Here is an 11412-nt window from a genome sequence, read left to right as displayed (position 1 = left end):
CAAAAAACCCTTTTAAACAGTCATTTAAAATTTTACTTTATTCTAAGTTAAAATTTAAAATGCCAAAAAACAAGACTTTCATCTACCAGCACAGTGGCATTTAAACTGCACTGTTCCTTTTACTTATCTTTCACTCAGCAGATTTGTCCCTCCAAAAGAAAAACAATCAATAGTAACACCTATTCCAGTTTACCACCCAAGACACTACTGTTTTAATCCTTGCCCCATAACTATCAAATTACATCTCTACAACCAACCCAGTGCCCTCCTAACATTTTCTAATCTTTACAACAAAGATATACCTAAGTTAAATAAAATGCCCTTAACTCAGACTATTTTACTATTCCTCCTCACTCTACTTGCCTTCATCACCAGCTATCAAATCCATACCCTTCAAATACTTAAGACTTCAACCGATCCTCACAAAGAATATCAACATCTACCCAACCTGTCTTTCTCCGTAACACCCTATCTCTACAAACAAACCATATTGGATTTATCTATAAATCTCTCAAAACTAAGTATCCAAATTTATGATCAAATACCAGTTACCTAATAAATCTCCACAAAAAAATAACAGAACTCAAACTCACCTTACTAAATATGAACCCAAGAAGTATGTGCAATAAAATCCATGACATATATGCCTAGCATGCCACATACACTCCTGATGTGGTCATATCTACCGAAACCTGGTTAAAAAAAAAGAAATAAAGGATAATGAGATCACCCCCCAGGATACCATATACTCAGGAATGACAGACAAAACAACCATCATGTGGTGTGGCAATCTATAAAAATTCTCTAACCATCACCTAGCTTCCACAAAAAAATATCCAAATTTAACAATGCTGAACTTCTAACACCACTCCTAAAAATCAACTGGAAAAACTACATGTTTAACAGCAATTTATACACCATCAGGGAATAACACTGATACTGCTAAAAGGATCCTGTATTGGATATCCCAACAAATTAACCATGAAACTACAATACTTGGAGAAGTAAATATAGACTGACAACTCAAATGTCACTACCCCCACTGAATTCATAAACTTGTACAACTTCAGACAATTACCACACATACTAGAATCAATAAAACTTCAGGTAGACACTTTACTTTTGGCAGTTTGTCGGGTTGGTTTGTAAGCATCCAGTCTAATGTTGTCTGCCTCTCAGATAGCATAAGTGACACATATGCCATTAGAACACTCACCATAACCCAGATAAACATATTATCTATAACCAAATACGAAATACAACCAATTTCAGCAAAAATATTTTTAACAAAGCATTAAAATAATATTAACTGGAATGTACTTAGAACAATGCCACTAGATACTGCCGTAGAACACTAATATATTCTTACACACTCAAAATAATCTACTAGTAGTATGTAATGAAAGAGTGAAGTCTAACCCCACATCATGGCTCACAAAAGAAAAAAACATGATAAAAAGGGATAAAGCGTGGAAAAAAAAGGTATAAAAATAGAACTCAAAATGCCTTCCAGCAATTTAGACATCTTAGAAACCTTGCAAAACTACACTTCAAACAGGATGGCCAAACATACTATACCAAACTACAAAACAAACAAAAACAATCCAAAATTTTTTTGGTCATCACTATATAGACTACTCCACCCTAGCAAGACCACCACTCCTTTTCCAAAAACAGACATGACAGACTGTATAAAGTAGGAATTAAACTGTGTGGGGACATCAATATTCTCTCAAGACATTAATACATCTGCCCCCTAACCATCCCCAATCAAAACCACTCACTGTGCTTCAATTTTAGTCCAGTATCTACATCACTCATAATGAAGCTACTCCCTAAACTAAGAACTACTTCCATAGTTGAAGACCAGCTACCATCAGACTACCTAAAAATGACTGCAGAAGTCATAGCCTTCCCTGTTTGCATACTAATTAATAGGTCCATAGCAGAAAGACATGTCCCATCACTGTGGAAAAAATCCTACATCATACTACTGCAAAAAGGAGGCACGTCTACAGAATTTAATAACTACAGACCAACAGCTATTCTCTTCCCCCCTCTCCAAAATATTAGAGAAATGCAGCCATATGCAGCTGATGCAATACCTAACCTCAAATAACATGCTCTCAGAAACATGTCTTTAGGCCCCAGTACTGCACCACAACTGCACTACTACATTTATCCAATATAATAAACCAACATAGAAACAAAGTTCTGCTTGTGTTCACCATGTGCTTAGACTTGTTACAGGCAATTGATGCCATCTCTCACCAGTAATTGCTCATTCGACTCTCCTCCACAGGACTTTCACAATACTCCTTATTGTGGTTTCTTAATTACCTGTCTGGAAATTAATAAGCCATTAACTGGCAGCAAACCAACATCTTTCAACCAGTTACTACAGGTGCCCCTCCTCTCCTACTTAGTATATTTATTAATGACCTCCACTCACCATACTAGTTAGTTCAGTAAGCAGATGACTCAACATTGTGGGTGGCCTCAACAATAAGCTCCAAGACGTCACCCAAAAAGTTTTCTCCTCTGTAGAAACCTGGTTCAAAGAATCAAATCTCCTACTCAACCCCAAGAAAACTTAGTTGATGCTTTTTACCTCAGAAAGTTGCCAAAATCAAAAGCAATCTTTTACCATAAAGTCAGCAAATAATACTGTCAATGAAACTGTTAATTCACAAACTTCTAGGCATTATAAAAAAGAAGTTATGTTCTTACCATAACGTTCCATGTGAATTGTTCATCTCGCCTTTGTTCTTACACACGGGTTCGGAGCCGATCCTTGGCTCCGAGTTGGCCACATCACCAGCTCTGCATCTTCGAGAAAGCTCGAGGCACAGTTCTATCCCATGATCCTCCTGTGCTAACCCTCAGATCTAGTTTGCTAACACCAGAAGAATCCCACTAGTTACTGCACCCTAAGCGCATAGAAAAAACACAATCACACTGTCTGATACTCTGTCATCAATAGAAGAGAAAAGATGCCATCCCTGATGTACACTAGAAAGCTCAAGAATAACAATATCTAGAGAAGACTGAACCCGAATGCAGTCTTACCCGTTCTTCGAGAACGCAGGACGGGGGATGGAGGGGGGAATGTAAGAACAAAGGCGAGATGAACAATTCACATGGAACGTTATGGTAAGAACATAACTTCTTTTATGTGAAATTGTTCGATCTCGCCGTTTGTTCTTACACACGGGTAGCGTCCCTAGCTCCTTTATCCTGGGTGGCTCACTGGAGAACATTCCTGAGAACAGTGGAACCAAATGTCGCCCTATCTCTGGAGTTTTTATCTAATTTGTAGTGAGCGATGAAAGTATGTGGTTTCGCCCAAGTGCCGCCGCACAAATGGTATCTAATGGCAAGCGGGCGGTATGGGCTAAAGAAGTAGCAATCGCCCTCATAGAATGAGCCTTGTGTTTAAAGGGGAGTTGTTGCTTTGATTCTGAATATACGAAATTTATGCAGTCTGACAGCCATTTGGATAAAGTAACTTTTGTTACCGCCTTTCCCTTCCTTTGGTCAGCATATGATACTAACAGTTGGTCTGACTTTCTATATTCCTTCGTCCTAAGTAAAATCTCAGCTGCCTGTGGACGTCTAATTTGTGCAGCATGTATTCCAACTTACTGGAATGATTCTTGAAGAAGGTGGGTAGTTCAATCGACTGATTAATATTTTGGACCGAACAAATCACTGGAAGGAAGGATGGATTGGTGCACAATGTTACCCTATCTGAATGAAATATCATATATGGGGGGCGGACAGATAACGCTTGCAACTCTGAAACCCTTCGGGCGGAAGTGATGGCAACCAGAAAAAGTGTCTTCCACAATAAAAATTTAAGAAGGGTTGTAGCGGCTGGTTCGAATGGGGGCAACATGAGTTGTGATAACATCAGGTTAAGATTCCATGGGGCCACTGGATTACGAAAGGGGGGCCGGAAGTGAAAGTTACCTTTCATAAAGGCTTTGCAAAGTCTGTGGGACATGAGGGAACTATCTCCCAGACCAACATGATAATTAGATATAGCCACAAGTTGTACCCTTAACGTGGAAGTCGATGCTCCTTCATGAAAAAGTGTCGAAAGAAACTCTAATATCTTGTGTACTGGAGTCCCTGATGGATCTATATCCTGCTGCGAGGCCCAGTACGCAAAACGTTTCCATTTGCTGTTGTATAGCTTCCTTGTGGATGGCTTGTGGGAAGATACAATCATGTGTTGTACTGCAGGGGACAATAAATCTGACCTGGCTAAGATGGGAAGCGGAGCAGCCAAGCTGTCAGTTTGAGGGACTTGAGAGATGTGTGAGGAACTCCCGACGAGTGAGTCAACAGAGCTGGCACTGGGTCCAGAATCCACGGTTCATCCACCTGATGAGTTTGAAGGAAGGGGAACCAGATTTGTCAAGGCCAGAATGGGGCTATCAGAATTATGGTCCTTTCCAGACGTTTGGCTTTCTGCAGGAATTTGGGAATTAGCGGAACAGGGGGGAAAGCGTAAAGGAGACCCGGGGGCCAATCGTGCACAAGTGCGTCCATGGGGGCACCGAGGGGTAGTAGGGCAAAGTAGCTTCTGCATTTAGCATTCAATGGGGATGCAAATAGGTCGCAGCAAGGCTGGCCCCATCTGCGGAAAATCTTTTCCGCGACTTGAGATTTGAGGGACCACTCGTGGGGCAACAGGATGGCTCTGCTCAACCTGTCCCCAATGATGTTGGATAGCCCAGGGATGTGCGTTGCTATCAGAAAGCGTCCGCTAGACACAGCCCATTGCCAAATCCTAAGGGCCTCCCTGCACAATGGATAAAACCTGGTTCCTCCTTGTTTGTTTATGTATCAGACTACTGACATGTTGTCCGTCTGAACTGTCACTGTTCCCAGAGGTAAGGACTTGTGAAAGTGTTGCAACGCAAGAAACACTGCCCTCAGGTCTATGACATTGATGTGCAGGTTGTACTCCAAGTTGGACCATTGACCTTGGACTGTTCTTCCCTGAAAAAGTCCCCCCCACCCTATCAGGGAAGCGTCCGTGGTTAAAGTAGCTATAGGACTGGGCAACACAAATGGTCGGCCTACTGTTAGGTCCTGACTGTGCATCCACCATAGGAGATCCCATTTGCAGGAGTTCGTGATTAAGATCTCGTGAGATAGTGGAAGCTGTAGGTACGACCAACTGAGCGAATAGCATCCATTGAAGGATCCTCATATGCATCCTGCCTAGGGGAACTACAATAAGAGTGGCTGCCATCATTCCTAGTACTCTCAAGATTTGTTGAGCAGGAACTCTTGTTCTGAAGAAGGATAGAAATTTGATTTCTGAGGGCTGATAGTCTTAGTGGGGGAGATTGATTCGAGCCAGGGAAGTGTCTAACTCTGCCCCTATAAATGAGATACGCTGTGAGGGCGATGACAGATTTTCCAAAATTGACTGTTATGCCCAGAGAGGAGCAAAGGTTGATGGTGTAGTCCCTGGCTTGCACAAGACGATACTCGGTGGTGGCGGACAGGAGCCAGTTGTCTAGGTAAGGAAACACTCGGAATCCCATTTGTTTCCTTACAAATGGGTGAACACCCTGAGGGCTGAGGTGAGGCCAAAGGGCAGAGCACGAAACTCGAAGTGACTGGCTCCCAGCTGGAAGCGCAGGTGATCTCTGGACGCTCTGGCCATCTTGATATGGTAGTACACGTCTGAGATCTATAGAGCACATCCAGTCGCCGTCCTGTAGGAAAGGAAGGATCGACTGTAGCGTGACCATCCGGAAATTTTCCTTTTTTCACGAAAGTGTTGAGTCTGCTGAGGTCCAAAATTGGCCTCCAGTCCCCTGTCTTCTTTGGAACTAAAAAGAACCTTGAGTAAGTTCCGGATTCTTTCTGGTCCGTCGGGACTGGTTGGATGACTCTGTTTTTGAGCAGCCTTTTTATTTCTACGGCTGCCTGGTCTCGCAGACTGGGTGGAACATCTGGGAGCTTTTTGGGGGCAGGTGGAATTTTTATAAATGGAATAGTGTAGCCTCTGGTAACTATGCTTTTTACCCAGGAATCCGATGTAAGATTTAGGCAGGCCACTGGGTATAAAGCCAAACGACCCCCAACTGCCTCCAGAGTAGGACAGCCGGGCATGCACTCAGGAGTGCTGAAAGGGCTTCCCAGAGAACGTATCTCTGTCGCCCTGATTCTGCGGACCCCTTCTGCCGCCTGGACGGCATCTTCCATTTCTTCCCCCTCCTCTGCCTCTGGAGGGGGCATCACTCTGTGTGGGCTGAAAGGATCCCAGAGTCTTTCGGAACCACATTTTTCCGCCTCTTTGCCCTTTGGGGTATGGTCTAGATGGGGCGGAAAAACGGACCCCTACGGCAGACAGGGTCTTCCCTTCTTGCTCGCACCTAGTGAGAGTCTCCTTTACTTTGGGACCAAACAGTGAGGCACCATCAAAGGGCGTAGCAAAGGAAGACAAGGCTTCCGCAAGGAGCATAGGCGCAGCCAGGATTGTCTCCTCAGAGCAATTGCTGAGGTTGCCGCCTATTTCAACCTTCGGCTGCATATGAAATGAGCCTCATGGACGAGTTAACTATGGAGTTGAGGGTGTTAAGGTGTGCTGTCACTTTCTCGGAGACAGCATCTGGATTGCCCTGGAGAGCCTCTCCCAGTTCCTTGAGGAGATCTCTCTGTAGACGCGTGAAATGCGTAAGGTAGTTCAGCGATCGCATGGAAAAAGTCGCAGAACTAAACACACGCTTCCCATATCTGTCCATCGTCCTAGAATCCTTATTAGGAGGATGAACATAGGAAGATGATTCGGACATTTCCTTCTTAGTGGCTGCCACCACCACCATAGTATCCACTGGCACTCCTTTAGTCAGAAAGATTTTGTCTTGAGGGGCCGTGATATACCTGTTGGGTCTGCGGGGGACCGGTTCCACTGTATCAGGTGTCTCCCACACCCTTCTCGCTATCAGGTCCATGAGTTCGTCAAAGGGAGGGGTCACCCAGGAGGTAGAAGGTTGAGCCCCAAATGCCTTCAGCAATACCGATTTGTCTACAGAAGGGGCAAGGGTCTGCCAGTCTCCCCTCTGTTTCAAGATTTCCAAAATGTCAGCAAAAGAGATATCTTCAGAGGGGGACCGTGGGGACCCTTCTTCTTCATCCAAATTGGTATCAGATGTCATTGATTCCTGTGAGGAATCAATGTGCCTCCTCTTGCACAATCTTTTCCTCGGTACATCCTCAGAGGGGGCTTCTGGGGAGGCAACCGAGGAACCAGGGGTGCCCTCTGGGGCTGGCTGAGGCATTGGGTCTCGACGCTTGGTAGGAACCGAAGGTACAGAAGCAGAACGTGGACCCTATGGGGGAGGAGAAGAAGATGCCGATGACGTGTGTGTCTGTTCAGACAAGACCTTCCTCATGATGTCGAAGGCACCGATGCCCCGGCCCGAGGATCCCATCGGTTCCGAAGAAGCCGGTAGTTTCCGCAGAACCGGGACCATGGGCTCCGACCCTGAGGACGGATCCGAGCTGATCTGAGCCGAGGCCCCAAGGGGGAGAGTCGGAACTGAAAGTTCAGTTCGACTTTCTGCCTCGGAACCTAGGAAAGATTGTCGGCTCCGAGACCCCACGGCTGGTTCCGAAGGTGTCGAGGTCAACGGTGCCGATAGCGCTACTGGAGGCTTCGGCACCGAGGGCTCTACAATCATCAGCTCTACGATTCCTGGCTCCAACGACTCGACAGGTCTCGGAGAAGGATTTGTCTCGGGGGCGGGAAGAGCCTCGAGTTTCGAAACCAATTGGGACGAAACTTCGATTAATTTGGACAGAGCAGAGTTCTCCATTAGCTTCTGTACCACTCAGTCCACGTCGGAGTCGGAAAGAGTGGCCTCGAAGAATGGGTTGAAGGGGCCGAAGCCGTCACCGAGCGAAGAATTGAAGGCGGTGGTACCTCCGATACCGGCACCATTACCCGAGTCTCGATCAGAGACAAGCATTTGACGCCCGACCCCGAGGTCTTTGGAGTCGGTGTCCGAATCTGAAAAGAGGTGCTCGGAGCCAAGGACTTAGGCTCTGACACTCTTGAAGACTTGGACCCCTTCGAAGACTTGGACGCTTGTTCAGTCTTATCCAGGGCCTCCTGAAAATCAGGTTTTAATAACCCTCTGTCCACCAACTTCCTGCGCCTTTCTATCATGACCCTCCCACTGAAGGAATGACAGATGGAACAGTCTTCCTGCAAGTGGAGAGGGCCAAGGCAGTACACGCAGGAAGAATGGTTATCAGTTATGGACATCTTTTGTCCACACTGACACCTTTTAAAGCCTGACTTGGCTTTTTCAGACATACTATCTAATATACCTAGTAAACAAATTACTAACACACTTATATGTATATATATATAACAACACACTATAACACTTCTAAAAGTATGAATAATACTTATCTCTCTCTCTCTCTCCATATATATATATATATATATATATATATATATATATATATATAAAGAGAAGAATAAGTTAAGGCAGAAATTAACAATTTAAACCCTACTGTCAGTCCTGACAGAATTACAACAAGGCCTTAACTAAGGTAAAAAATACTAAACTATTTAAAACTACTTTAACTATTGAAAAACACACTCTCTAATAAACTATCACACTAATAAACTACTTTTTAACTACTTTTAACCACTACAACTTTGAAAAGGATAGTATAAAGAATGAAAAAATACTGGCCCGAGCCTCTCACGATGCGATCTGCTGCTAGCGGCAAACTAGATCTGAGGGTTAGCACAGGAGGATCATGGGATAGAACTGTGCCTCGAGCTTTCTCGAAGATGTGGAGCTGGTGATGTGATCGTCTCAGAACCCGTGTGTAAGAACAAACGGCGAGATCGAACAATTTCACATTAGTTGTTAAGCACAAATATGACCAGAATATACTCTACACAATTAAATCTACACCACCAGAAACTAGGCTCCCTTAACAGGATCAATGGACTCCTTGCAGATACTGCAAGGATAACTCTAGCCACCACCTTCTTATTACCGACCGCCATATACGCCGCTCTTATCCTAACAAACTTGGAGGTCATTAATAAATGTAGATGTTAGAGTGTATTCACTGCTGCAGTCATTACACTTGGGTTATCCTGCCATCAGGCGGTCCCGCAGTCGGCCAGAGCTCCAAAGTCTTGGTCCGGCGTCGGTTGCTGTCGCTTCTTCCCTGACGTCAGTGCGCCAGGGGTATATAAGTTGCAGCCGACGCCATTTTCTTCAGTTTTTCTTGCCCCAGATGTCAGGTGCCCCCAAATAGGTAGGCAATACATATTGCTAGTAAAACATACATAAAAAATAAAAACAATACCTTCAGTTACAAGAAAATACACCACATAGGTTGTATAGGGTAGAAAGGTATAGATAAGTCCCAGCTAAGAAAGTGGGGATGGAGGGAGGGTAACCTGGACTGCAGCAGTGAATACACTTGAACATCTACATTTATGGTAGGTACAAAACTGTACTATGTTCATCGTGTTTCACTGCTGCAGTCATTACACTTGGGTTGAATCCCAAAGCTGAGGTTGGGTGGCTGGTTCTATAAAGGATTTGGGGTGGCTATGAGGCCTTGCAGCACAGCTGTGGCAAAGCCAGCTCTGGATTTAGAGTAAAGAGGCAAGTGGTAATGCTTGGTAAAGGTGTGCACTGAACTCCAATTTGCAGCTTCCAAAATATCCTTGGTAGGTACTCCTCTAAGGTAGGCAGCTGAAGTGGCTGTTGCCCTGGTGGAATGTGGCCTAATGTTGCTAGGTACAGTTTTTCCATGCTGTATGTAGCAGAAACGGATACAGTGTCCTTATCCACTTTGAAATGGTCTGCTTTGAAATCGCCTTTCCCTGTGATCCTGCAGCATATGCTACAAACAATTGCTCAGTTTTCCTGAAAGCTTTTGTTTTGTCCAAGTAGAAGCGTAACTGCCTGTGTATGTCCAATGAGTGCAGAAGTCTCTCCCCTTTATTCTGGGGATTTGGATAAAATGTTGGCAAGTGAATAGTTTGGTTAAGAGCCACACTGGATACCACCTTTGGCATAAATGTAGGGTTTGTTCTTAAAGAAACCCTGTCTTGATGAAAAATGATGAAAGGTTCCACTGCCATTAGTGCCTGTAACCCTGAGACTCTTCGTGCTGAGGTTATTGCCAGAAGCAGAGCAGCTTTCCATGACACATATTTTAGTTCTGCTGTATTAGCTGGCTCAAAAGGAGGTAAAGTTAATTTTTCCAAGACAAAGTTGAGGTCCCAAGTTGGTGTTGGTGCTCTCCAGGGCGGTCTTATGTTTTAGCCCCTCTGAGATACTGTTTTAATAATGGATGAGAGAGAATAGGAGGATCCGTGTTGTAATGAGCGGAGATGGCAGAAGTGTGGATCTTAATGGATGAAAAGGTTAGAACTTTGTCCAGCATCTCAGTTAAGTATTGTTAATATCTGAGGAATATTTGGAACAAGAGGGTCAAAAGCTGTGAGCCTGGTTCCAGGAGCAGAATCTCTTCCACTTTTCTGAATAGGATTTCCTGGTGCTGGGCCTCCTGGCCTCCAAAATGACATCCATAACAACTTTAGAGAGAGGTGTTGGCTGCCTGGCTAAGTAATCTGCCATGCAGCCAGGTTTAAGGTTTTGAGCTGGCTGTGCAGGATCTGATTGTTTTGTTGCGTCAGACGATGAGGAATTTGAGGTAAATTCCATGCTGGGCCTTGAGCCAAGTTCTTTAAGATTGGGTACCAGTGCTGGCGTGGCCAGTCTGGGGCAATCGGGATCATTTTTGGCCTTTCTTGTCTGGCTTTAAGGAGTACCTTTGACAGGAGAGGCAGTGGTGGGAAGGCATAAACTTTTAGGGTTTTCCAGCTGAACAAGAGAGCATCCACTTTCCATGCTTGTGTGTGGTAACTCCTTGTGCAGAATTTCTGTAGTTGGCAGTTCAGAGGGGAGGCAAAAAGATCTATGTCTGGGCACCCCTATTTTTGTGTTATCATGCTGAATACTTGTGGATTTAATTTCCACTCGTGAGGATCCATGAGGTTTCTGTTTAAGTCGTCTGCCAGAGTATTTTTCTTTCCTGGCAGGAATTGTGCTTGCAGATGAACTTGATGGGTCAGTGCTGTGTTCCACAAAGTCATGGCTTGTCTGCAGAGGGGATAGGAATGAGTGCCCCCTTGCTTGTTTATGTACCACATAACTGTGGTATTGTCCGTCTTTACTAATAGTTGTCCTGGATGGAGAAGGTCCTTGAAAGCTGTTAGGGCATTTTGTACAGCTAGCATCTCTTTTTGATTGATGTGAAGATGCATTTGGTCTGCGGCCTACTTGCCCTGGATACATTTTCCTGCCATGTGTGCTCCCCAGGCGTAATCCGAAGCAT

General features: G+C 44.6%; 1 protein-coding gene across 2 annotated transcripts in view; it reads right to left on the bottom strand.

The window, feature by feature from the left end:
• MAP2K7 (mitogen-activated protein kinase kinase 7) overlaps window positions 1–11412 on the bottom strand; it is a 2576186-nt gene that overhangs the window by 1109732 nt on the left and 1455042 nt on the right. The window lies entirely within an intron of this gene.

This window comes from Protopterus annectens, chromosome 9.part0 (assembly GCF_019279795.1).
Source record: "Protopterus annectens isolate FY-2018-M chromosome 9.part0, PAN1.0, whole genome shotgun sequence".
Taxonomy (NCBI): domain Eukaryota; kingdom Metazoa; phylum Chordata; order Ceratodontiformes; family Protopteridae; genus Protopterus; species Protopterus annectens.
Note: the sequence above shows the minus strand (reverse complement) of the source record. Positions and strands in the feature narration are given on the sequence as shown.